Source organism: Portunus trituberculatus, chromosome 39, assembly GCF_017591435.1.
Source record: "Portunus trituberculatus isolate SZX2019 chromosome 39, ASM1759143v1, whole genome shotgun sequence".
Lineage (NCBI taxonomy): Eukaryota > Metazoa > Arthropoda > Malacostraca > Decapoda > Portunidae > Portunus > Portunus trituberculatus.
Window position 1 is genome coordinate 16,293,795 of NC_059293.1, and position 12,423 is coordinate 16,306,217.

Below are 12,423 nucleotides of genomic sequence, written 5' to 3' on the forward strand. Positions count from 1 at the left end.
CCCCCCTCCCTATTACCTTGAGGAATGCACTTAAACTTTGAAAACGAGGAAATTCTACTAACTGGGATGACTTGAAGCAACGTCATCATTTTATTTCACTATCTTTTTCCTTCAAATTTACTTCCCAGCAATGCGGAAGTGTCCTTGAGAACTTCACTAACTCTTGTGGGGAAAACTGTAAACGAGAGAGAGAGAGAGAGAGAGAGAGAGAGAGAGAGAGAGAGAGAGAGAGAGAGAGAGAGAGAGAGAGAGAGAGAGAGAGAGAGAGAGAGAGAGAGAGAGAGAGAGAGAGAGAGAGAGAGACTAACCTAAAACTCAATTCCTGCACTTTCGCCAATAATCCTAATCTTGATTTTACTCCTGATCTCAAAATGTCACTTTCAATCTAGTTTCTTTTCCCTCGCTTAGAAAAACTTCACCTCCGGGATTACATCCTTGACTTCCTGAGGGGCTGTAAATCCTCAAAATACCTGAATAATATCAATAAAAACTCACTCTTCCTTCATGTTCCCTTGTGGGATGCATGACCTTCGCAAACCCAGGGGAAGGTGGGGGTGGTGGTGGTGGTGGTAGTATTGGTGGTAGTAGTGGTGGTGGTGGTTAAGTTTTCATGTACTTGGGAAGGTTGGTTTTAGAGGTTGTTTGTATGTATGTATGTATGTATGTATGTATGTATGTATGTATTTATGTGTGTATGTATGTATGTATGTAGGGAAATTTGGTGCTTTGGTAAGGTTTTCAGGGTTGTATTTGTCGTTTATTGAGTAACTGGGATTGTATTTTTTATGTAGCAAAGAATAGACGATCTGGAATCAAAACAGTATTACAATTTTTTTTTTCCTAATTTAATTTCACTCTACAGCTTATTTAACCCTTTCAGTACCATGACGCATTTCAATACTCATTCTGGTTACTATTTGATGATGATTTTATATAGCTTTATAAATTCGTGTGGGGGATTAAAAATAGTAAAGACGGTGGTCATTAATCTTCTGCCTTCCATAGACCATTCCTTATGTCAATAAAATGGTCTAATCGTACACAAATCTCAAGGTAAAAATGTGTCCCAGTACTGAAGGGGTTAAAGGCATGTACATTCCATTACATTCTATTTTCCACCTTCATCATTTCTACTTTACTTCAATCGACAATATTTTTTGAAACATCGACGTATATAATATTTCCACTGCTGGGGTCGACGCACTACCACATGTAAATTAGTTCAATTGTAATTATATTTTGCACGGAGATGGAATTATGTGTGGATTAAACCCTTCGCTTTATGAAGGTACAAATCGTTCCGAGGCAGATTTATCCGTGTCCTGGTGGCGTGTGGCGTGTGTTGCCTCGCTCAATGGGACGCAAACCAGCTCTACTTCAGGCGTAAGATGAGCAGGTCAACCAAAAAATAAATAAATAGATAAATAAGTATTGTAAAAGAGAAATACAGAGATAACTACAACTGCTACTACTATTGCTGATGCTACTACTACTACTACTACTACTACTACTACTACTACTACTGCTGCTGCTGCTGCTGCTGCTACTACTACTACTACTACTACTACTACTACTACTACTTCTACTACTACTATTACCACTACTACTAGAGCAAAGAAAACGAGTACTATCGCAATGACAGATGGTGATTAGCTGAGTAAATTTCGTAATAAAAGCACACAAGAACCATAAAAAAAACACGAAAAAACATAGAAACACACAGAAACATACAAAAACAAACCCTAAAAAAACTTGAAAACCAAACACACACACACAAAAAAAAAAAAAAAAAACGAAAACTCCCAAAAACATACAGAAACATACAAAAATACATAGAAAAACACGAAAAAAACACACAAAAAAGGCAATTTATCCAACAGCGTCGTTATAGAGGGAGACGATTGGCGCATTTCACTTGTTTTATCACCTCGCTATGCCAAACTTCCCTATCTGCCAACGAGGAACACTAAGGTCACCAATCCATTACACTCAATCCGCTTTGCTCCTACTACCCATAGAGAGAGAGAGAGAGAGAGAGAGAGAGAGAGAGAGAGAGAGAGAGGCAAACACTTACATGGTCCATCTACGCGTGTGTGGGCGTAGAGTGTAGGTAATCCTGTCAACTCAGCTTACTTGTCCTGGAAAAAATAATGAAAATGGAAATAAATATATAGACATTGTGAAAAAAAGAGTTGGATTCTGTTTTCCATGTTCCCTGGTCCAGCATCCTTTATCCAGTGTGTGTGTGTGTGTGTGTGTGTGTGTGTGTGTGTGTGTGTGTGTGTGTGTGTGTGTGTGTGTGTGTGTGTGTGTGTGTGTGTGTGTGTGCAAACTGCAAGCGAGAGGATGTCTTTCCAATTTTTTTCCCGCTCCGGCCGTATAAATTGGGTCAGAGAGAGAGAGAGAGAGAGAGAGAGAGAGAGAGAGAGAGAGAGAGAGAGAGAGAGAGAGAGAGAGAGAGAGAGAGAGAGAGACCCCACACATACACACCTATAGGAAATCAATTAAATCTGTGAGTGTTGACACTAAACATATTTTTTTTCAAACTCTCTTTCGTTCTCTTTTCACACACACACACACACACACACACACACACACACACACACACACACACACACACACACACACACACACACACACACACACACACACACACACACACACACACACATCCGTATGCCTCGCTATCAATATTTACTCTTCTCATGTTTGCGCCGTGTGTGTGTGTGTGTGTGTGTGTGTGTGTGTGTGTGTGTGTGTGTGTGTGTGTGTGTGTGTGTGTGTGTGTGTGTGTGTGTGTATTTTTCAAAACCTGTACATGTTCGTATCTGTTTTCATTATTTTCTCCATTAACTGTTATGATTAATGTCGTGTGTGTATCTCTCTCTCTCTCTCTCTCTCTCTCTCAGTGGTATTTCTTCTCGACATAAAGAGTGACAGAGGGAATGGAGCATTACTTGGCCGCACCATTTTCAACACACACACACACACACACACACACACACACCGCGTAGTATAGTGGTTAGCACGCTCGACTCACACTCGAGAGGGTCCGGGTTCGAATCCCGGAGGCGGCGAGGCAAATGGGCAAGCCTCTTAATGTTTAGCCCTTGTTCACCTAGCAATAAATAGGTACGGGATGTAACTCGAGGGGTTGTGGCCTCGCTTTCCCGGTGTGTGGAGTGTGTTGTGGTCTCAGTCCTACCCGAAGATCGGTCTATGAGCTCTGAGCTCGCTCCGTAATGGGGAAGACTGGCTGGGTGACCAGCAGGCGACCGAGGTGAATTACACACACACACACACACACACACACACACCAGACAGCCTTTGAATCTGGAAGGGGAAATGGAAAGGGAGGAGCAAGACTTAGAGCGCCAGTGGTTCCTTCTGCCTCCGCTGCGCCAGATAACATTAATCATTCTGCCTCCTTCACTACGTACGGTTTCTCCTGATAGTTATGCGTTTTCGTGGTGGAATTGAGGGAAAAGGAAAGGGTTAGGAGGAGGAGGAGGAGGAGAGGATGACTTTTCTTTTTTTTAGTGCTATATAAACCTAATCTCTCTCGCTTTGTTAGTAGATGTAGGTTTTGAAATGAATTGTTCTTGTATTGGTAGTTGTAGTAAGAGTTGTATTCTGGTGTATCTGTAAAGCTCATGTCTAGCTAACGCCCGCATTCAGATACGCCTTCCCCTCTCACACTGCGACAGTTTTCTAAGGCCACTGAGACAACTAGACGGGTTTTCAAGACTGTTTCTCCTTTTAATCCCTTCAGTACCATGACGCGTTTCCATATTCATTCTTCTTGCTATTTGGTGATTTCATACAGCTTCAGAAACTCATGTGGGGGATTAAAATAGTGAAGACTGTGGCCATTAAACTTCTGACCTCCATAGACCCTGCCCAATGTAAATAAAATTATCTAATCATACGCAAAATTCAAGGTAAAAATGCGCCACAGTACTGAAGGAATTTAATAAGTTAAAAATCTTGCCAATCTATCACCAGAACCACTGATCGTTTAACACACACACACACACACACACACACACACACACACACGAACCCTTCCTTCCTTTCTCCTCCTCCTCCTATATTCCTCTTCCTCCTCCTCCTCCCTCTCTTCCTGTTGCTATTGCTGCTTTCTTTAATATTTTTGAGTCAAGCGTATCCCATTTTCCTGCGTAAGAGACCAACCCGTTTTCTTTCAAGGGAAACTCAACCATCTGTGCCAATGTTGTCTTGCCACGCTTGACTTGAGGGACATGTTTACCCCGACATCCCATTTTCTCTGAGTCTAGGAGAAGGAAAAGGAGGAGCAGGAGGAGGAGGAGGAGGAGGAGGAGGAGGAGGAGGAGGAGGAGGAGGAGGAGGAGGAGGAGGAGGAGGAGGAAGACTCTTTATAGATCGACGATATAGTTTAGTGTTATCGTGGTTGGCGGCGGGGAGAGAAAGGGGAGAAAAATATCACAACCACTTCTAGTATTGGGTGCTTGTTATTCTGAGAGGAGGAGGAGGAGGAGGAGGAGGAGGAGGAGGAGGAGGAGGCTGTTTCCGGACAGAGCTTTGGAGAAGAGGATGGGAGGAAAGGCTTTGGAGGAATGGATGTCTGAATTAGGAAGGACAGTCCGAAAGAGGAGAAGGATTGATATCTGAGGCAAGGAGGAGGAGGAGGAGGAGGAGGAGGAGGAGGAGGAGGAGGAGGAGGAGGAGGAGGAGGAGGAGGAGGAGGAGGAGGAGGAGAGAGGAGAAAGAGGAGGAGGAGGAGGAAGAAGATGATAATTAGTAACAGAAGGAGGAGGAAGAGGAGGAGGAATAGAAAAACAAGAAAAGAATAAAAATAACAAGACACGCAGGAATGATAGAGCACCTGAAGAAGAAGAAGACAAAAAGGAAGAGAGGAAAGAAGACTAGAAACAGGAGGAAAGGGGAAAACAGGAGGAGGAGGAGGAGGAGGAGGAGGAGGAGGAGGAGGAGGAGGAGGAGGAGGAGGAGGAGGAGGAGGAGGAGGAGGAGGCGAAGATGGAAGAAGACTAAAATAAAAAGGAAGAAAAGGAAGGAACAGAAGGAAGAAAAGCGAAAGAAGGAAGAAGACCTAAAAGGAGGAGGAGGACGAGGAGGAGGAGGAGGAGGAATAGAAGGTTGGGATCTTGAAAGGTGAGATGGAGAGAGTTTCTGACACAAGGAGGAGGAGGAGGAGGAGGAGGAGGAGGAGGAGGAGGAGGAGGAGGAGGAGGAGGAGGAGGAGGAGGAGGAGGTCAGGAGGAGGAGGAGGAGGAGGAGGAGGAGGAAGAAGGAAAGGAAGGAGGAGGAGGAGAGAGAGAGAGGGGAGAAATGTCAAAAGAGAGAGAGAGAGAGAGAGAGAGAGAGAGAGAGAGAGAGAGAGAGAGAGAGAGAGAGAGAGAGAGAGAGAGAGAGAAAAGCTGTCGGATGGAGGAAAGACGAAAGAGGAATGTGAATAGGAGAGGAGGAGGAGGAGGAGGAGGAGGAGGAGGAGGAGGAGGAGGAGGAGGAGGAGGAGGAGGAGGAGCAAGAGAAAGATTTGCGTAGATAAGGAGAAGGATGAAAACAGAGGAGAGAGAGAGAGAGAGAGAGAGAGAGAGAGAGAGAGAGAGAGAGAGAGAGAGAGAGAGAGAGAGAGAGAGAGAGACAAAAAAACACACAAATAGGAAAAAAAAACAAGGAAAAGGAGATAGAACACAATAAAACAATCTGGAAAATACACGAATGAAAAAGAAAGGAAAAGAAAAAGAAAAAAAAAGAAAATACCAAAATAGATGTCCCTTTCCCTCACACACACACACACACACACACACACACACACACACACACACACACACACACACACACACACACAGATAATCGGAGACACAAACAGATAAGACAGAAACAGAGGATCAAACAAGAGGGAAGACTAAAAAAAGATTGAGTAAACAGATTAGTAGAGACAGACACACAGACAGACAGACACACAGACATACAGACAGACAGACAGCACAATTCACGAACCATTTCCTTCCCATGTCAATTAAGAACTTAAATTATTCAGTTTGTTTGTCTCGTGTTTTTCTTTGATTTCATTGATGTTCATTTGCGATTTCGAGATTGGAAAGTCGGCGGTTTGAATTGCGCGGGGTTTTGCAGAGGCCTACTCAGAATTTCATATCTGTGGTTAGGCCTAAAGGTGATTCTGTCAAGGTCTATTTTGTAGCAATGTGGTTTTGATATGCGCCCTCAGTTTATTTATCAGTGTTTGGTCTGGAGTGTGCTGTGTTTCTCTCTCTCTCTCTCTCTCTCTCTCTCTCTCTCTTTCTTCTTTCCTCTATCCTTTATTTTTTTTTTTTCATTCTTTTACTTTAACTAAACTCCATATGCTGATTCTCTCTCTCTCTCTCTCTCTCTCTCTCTCTCTCTTCAACATGAGTTTTGGGTATCACTAGACAATTTTATTTACATTAGGAAGGGTCTATGGAGGTCAAAAGGTTAATGGTCAAAGTCTTCACTATTTCACTCCCCACATAAGTTTCTGAAGGTGTATAAAATCACCAAATACTAAGCAAAATGAATATAAAAAACGCGTCGTGGTACTGAAGAGGTTAAGCCATTCAGTCTCAAGAGGAGCACCGGGCAAACATAAAGCAAGACTAAGGTTATAGAAGGCAGTCTGATTTAGGTATTCACTTATCTATACTCCTCTCTGCTTATTTATTCACGTAATTTTGCTAGGTTTAGTTTATGAGGAGAATTTATTTGTCGTCGTATTCAATTTAGCCGGTTTGTTGTCTCTTATCTTATTGCTTCTCCACTTTCTTCGTTCCTTGAGTTTTAATTCTGTATTCAAGGTTTTAAAGTTAGTTGATTTTCCACTCTGTTTATTTATTCACGCGATTGTGCAAGGCTTAGTTAATGAAAGGCATTTGCTTGTAGTGGTTTTCAATTTTCCACGTCTTTCTTATCGCTTCTCCACTTTCGTTATATTTTTGTAGTCCTTAATTTTGTATTCAAGATTTTTAAGTTGATTTTTTTTTCAGTCCATTCACGTGATTTTGTTGTGCTTAATTCATGAGGAGCATTTTTTTTTGTGGTGGTATTCAATTTGCACGCTTTTTTTTTTCTTTATCTTATTGCTTCTCCACTTCCTTAGTTTTTGTAGTCTTTAACTTTGTATTCAAGGTTTTTAAGTGGATTTTTCCTTTTAAGGGTTGCAAGGTCAAATATTTCTTTCATTTATCACTTATTTTCCGTTTTTCCTTTCTAACACAGCATGGAAGTTAGGAATATTTTTTTCTCCTTCCTTTAGTGGGTATCAAGTGTATTCTCTCTCTCTCTCTCTCTCTCTCTCTCTCTCTCTCTCTCTCTCTCTCTCTCTCTCTCTCGTTTCCCCTCTGACTTATTCAGTCCGTTATTTTGGAGAATTGAAGACGGTATGAGATTTACAAATGTTTTCTTTCCTTATTTTCTTCTTTTTTGAGTGTGTTAGAAATTCAAATCTGGTTCATCTTGTCTCACACACACACACACACACACACACACTCTCTCTCTCTCTCTCTCTCTCTCTCTCGTATAGTTTTACAGGCCTTTCTCAGTTTTCTAGTATGATCAGATTTGAGGGAAACTTTTTTATAGACTTAACTACTTAGAAAATTAGCTTTCCACTTTCTAATAGTCTTATTGGGTCTTTCTTCCGACGCCTCCTCCATGTAAGAATTGCCTTTTTTCCTTCTATCTTTCTCTCTCTCCTTTTCTATTTTCTGTTTCGTGGAGATGCTGAGATCTGGTGTCTGGAAACTTTTAGTACTGATAACGGTGGTAGGCTGGAGGAGGCTGTGTCTTGGGTGGTGGTGGTGGTGGTGGTGGTGGTGGTGGTGGTGATATTTGGTAGTTTGGAGTTGTCTTTTTCTTTCTTTGTCTCTTTCTTTTTCTTCCTCTTTTCTATTCTTTCTCTTTTTCTTATCGTCCTTCTTGTCTATGTCTTTTTTTGCCTCTTTCTTTTCTCTTAATTTTTTGTTCTTGCTCTTTTCTATTCTTTCTCTACTTCTCATTGTCGTTGTCCTCCTCCTTCTCCTCCCATTTCTAGTTCCTCCTCCTCTTTTCTTTTTCTTTGAGTTTTATATCATTATCGTTATTATCATAGTTCTAATCATCATCATTTGTTTTATATATCTTAAAACGTCTGTTCTCCTTTATCTTATCTTTTTATTGGCGTGTTTCTCAGTCTTTCTCATTTTTTTTCATCGATTTCTTTATTCCTCCTACTACTACTACTACTACTACTACTACTACTACTACTACTACCATGACAGCCACCATCAACAACCACCACCACCAACAACAAGAGAAACAGCATCATTTCCACCCAACTCTATCAACACAATCAAATTTCCTTACCTAACCTAAACCAAAACAAACAATCTTCTTCATTCTCATCTCATTTCAGTTTCCTTCCCTTCCCTCTTCCCTATCTTCCCTATCCGAGCCGCTCCTTCCCGCGCAGGGACCACAGGTGACTCCGGCTCAATTAATTAGCGACAGGTAAAACAAAGGTGTGATTAATGAAGCAGAGTTAATGGCCCTCTACCATTAACTTCATTCTCTCGATTTCCTGTCTTCCTATCTCGTGGGTGACTCTCTGTCTGTCTGTCTGTCTGTCTGTCTGTCTCTGTCTCTCTCTCACTGACCATTGACACACACACACACACACACACACACACACATAGAGAGAGAGAGAGAGAGAGAGAGAGAGAGAGAGAGAGAGAGAGAGAGAGAGAGAGAGAGAGAGAGAGAGAGAGAGAGAGAGAGAGAGAGAGAGAGAGAGAGAGAGAGAGAGAGAGAGAGACAAACAGACAGATAGATACACACTTAAACAGACATACACAAACATACAGACCATGAAAAGACACAAAAAACGAAAAAAAAGAAAAAAACAAGACCAACATATGGAGAGAGAAAAAAAAAAACCCAGAGGGAAAAAAAATCTTGGGCCAGGTAGGAGAAATCTTGCCCAGTAAAAGGGTCAATTGAATAATAAGGAGGGAAAAAACAAGATGCTAAGGGAAAAAAACACTGGGAGGGAAAACATGGCCAAAAATAAAAGGAAGAGAAATAAAGACAACGTTAAACTAAAGCATATGCACTTGAGAGAGAGAGAGAGAGAGAGAGAGAGAGAGAGAGAGAGAGAGAGAGAGAGAGAGAGAGAGAGAGAGAGAGAGAGAGAGAGAGAGAGAGAGAGAGAGAGAGAGAGAGAGAGAGAGAGAGAGAGAGAGAGAGAGAGAGAGAGAGAGAGAGAGAGAGAGTTCAAAGACCGAGACAAAGGGAAGGAAAGGAAGAGAGTGAGGGGAAAAAAGAGACATGAAAAAAATAACATAAAAGAAAATAAGGAAGATAGAAAATATGGAAATGTGTCTGGTACCATTTAGTATCTCTCTCTCTCTCTCTCTCTCTCTCTCTCTCTCTCTCTCTCTCTCTCTCTCTCTCTCTCTCTCTCTCTCTCTCTCTCTCGCCTAACCTTGTGATTTCCAGCAAAACGTTTTCTATCCTATTTTTTTTCCTCGACTTATCAAAATTTTAAAAGACAAGGTTAGAGGAGGAGGAGGAGGAGGAGGAAGAGGAAGAGGAAGAGGAAGAAGATGAGGAGGAGGAGGAGGAGGAGGAGGAGAAGGAGAAGAAGGAGGAGGACGAGAAGGAAGAGGACAGAAAATAATAATAATAATAATAATAATAATAATAATAATAATAATAATAATAATAATAATAATAATAATAACAATAAAAATAATAACAATAATAACAACAGCAACACAAGAAATACACATTACATTAACCAGAGTTCAAACAAAACCCACATACATTTACACACTCACCCAAATGACACACACACGTACATACACACTGATTATAATGACACGTGATACATCCATTAAATAAACAGACTCCCGCTGCTGGAAAATTAACACACACACACACACACACACACACACACACACACACACACACACACACACACACACACACACACACACGCTTCACTATAGCCAGAAGTGTTGGAATGTAAATGTACTGAAATGTAATATCCTGTAACTTTTAATACGTGTGATTTGAATGTTTATGTAATGGTTTTGTAATTGTTTTGATGAGCGGGGAATTTGAAAGCACGAGTTATGTACTGCGGAAAAAAAGTACTGGGGCAAAAAAAAAAAAAAAAAAAAGTAATGTTGTTTATAAATGGCGTAAGAAGTGTGTGTGATCTTAAAAAACAGTAGAGTGAAGAGTGAAAAATTAAGGTTTTAGTACGGTTATGAAAACAAGAATAATGAGAATAATACAATGATGGCATACTACTACTACTACTACTACTAATTATAATAAATATTCACAAGTATAAATATGAAGAAAGCAATGACATACCTATAAACAAAAATACACACACAATGAATGACAACTAATTAAACTTACCTAAATGAAAAAGAAGATAACATGGACACTTACTGAAAAAAAAAACTCAATAAAAAAAAACACGATTGAAAAGAATGAAAAAAATAAAAAGTAAATAAAATAAGTAAATAAATAACCCACATACATAACAACACTAATAACATCCACCCTGACCATCACTAACAACCTGCTATGAACTCTAATCTGTGTCTACGCCGTCAGTTCATCCCACCTCCTCTGCATCGTCCCCGGGAAATGTTTACCTGGCCTGCCTACCTGCCCTTCTAATTAAACTTTCGTGAGCCATCTCTGCAAGGCTCTCCCAAATCATTTCGTTTCGGCCTTTGAAGCATGGGACGGTTCAGGTAATTAGGTACAGGTAACTTTATAACTTTTCTTTAACCTCTTCAGTACTGGAACACATTTTTTTTACCTTGAGATTTGTGGACGATTAGACCATTTCATTGATATCAGGAAGGGTCTATGGAGGACAGAATATTAATGGTCACAGTCTTCCCTATTCTAATCCCCCACATAAGTTTCTGAAGCATTTTTTTACCTTGAGATTTGTGCACGATTAGACCATTTCATTGATATCAGAAGGGATCTATGGAGGGCAGAACATTAATGGCTTTGGGGTCCGAGGGGTCTCCAAGCGCACGGGTTCGAATCCTGTCCACGGTCCGAGTGTAGGTTGGGCTTCCTCACTCGGGGCAACGGTTTCCTAGCGAGTGGGCTTTGAGATAGGAGGTACCCCAAAAAGTATCCCCATTAGCCCAGAAATTCCCGTGAAAAGCCCACAGGATATAAATAAGAAAAAAAAAATAACTCAGCCCCTTTCTAGGTACCAATAACATGTCAATACAAAACAACACACTTCTGAACCCCGTAGCTCATGTCAACTGCACCAAGGTCACTACATCAATCCCTCGCAGCATCTTAACCTTACATACACATCCTTTTTCCTAAGCAGTAATGACACGTCACTACAAAACAAACACACTTCTAAACTCGTCGGTCATGTCAGTTGCACCAAGGTCACCAGCTGTACACACCAGTCCCTCCCAGCGTCTTAACCTTACACACCTCCACTAACTACAGTAACCTAACTAACTGTCCCGGCGAGGCATTAAAGTTACCGCCCAGTTTAAGTCAGTTTGGCTTAAAGAAAAGTCAATTTGTACAAACTTGAGCCTCTTTTTTTACGGTTAAGCTGCGGAACCTTTAACACGCAACCTTCTTCTGGCCTGAGTTACGAGGAAGAGAAGGAGGAGGAGGAGAGGAAAGGAGAGGAGAGGAGAGGAGAGGAGAGGAGAGGAGAGGAGAGGAGAGGAGAGGTAAGGAGAGGAGAGGAGAGGAGAGGAGAGGAGAGGAGAGGAGGAGAGGAGAGGAAGAGGAGGAGGAAAGAAAAAAAAAAGAACAAAATGAAATAAAATAGAACAGAAGAGGAAGAAGGCAACAACGACGAATAAGAAAGAAAAACAAGAAAAAAAACAAGAAGAAACAGCAAGAAAATGAAGAGAAAGAACAAAAAACAAGAAAAAGAAGAAAAAGGATAAGAAAAAATGGAGAAAAAATGGGAAAATAACAAAGAAACAAGAGGAAGAGGAAGAGGAAGAGATAAACAGGCCCCACAACACAGGCTACATCACTGACAAAACATCCCCATAACCTAACACGCCAAGCCATAAAACACAACAATTTCTCCTCCTTGGTGTTTGTTACCTCTTCCACATTACACATCTTATCTTATCTCCTTCCCGCCAAGACACCTTCGATAAATTACCAGGTTATAAACACGCTTTTTCACTGTCAAATCGCTGCTCATCTTAATTCTTCTCACCACCGGGACGCATTTTCACCATGAATTTTGGGCTTTTCAGCACTGGGACGCATTTTCATGAGTTTTGGATATGATTTGATGATTTTATTTACATTATGAATGGTCTATGAAGGTCAGAAGATTAACCCCTTCAGTACTGGAACATGTTTTTT

The 12,423-nt window shown here is 41.1% G+C and overlaps 1 protein-coding gene and 1 long non-coding RNA gene across 2 annotated transcripts in view; one reads left to right on the plus strand and one right to left on the minus strand.

The window, feature by feature from the left end:
* The window catches only part of LOC123515593, a 183,695-nt gene that overhangs the window by 102,612 nt on the left and 68,660 nt on the right, over positions 1 to 12,423 (minus strand). The window contains exon 2 of the long non-coding RNA XR_006677908.1: positions 2,075 to 2,138. This is a non-coding gene — a long non-coding RNA (uncharacterized LOC123515593). The remainder of the gene's footprint in view (positions 1 to 2,074; positions 2,139 to 12,423) is intronic.
* Positions 1 to 12,423, plus strand: part of LOC123515592 (protein sidekick-like) — a 220,057-nt gene that overhangs the window by 93,753 nt on the left and 113,881 nt on the right. The gene's annotated exons all lie outside the window — the stretch shown is intronic.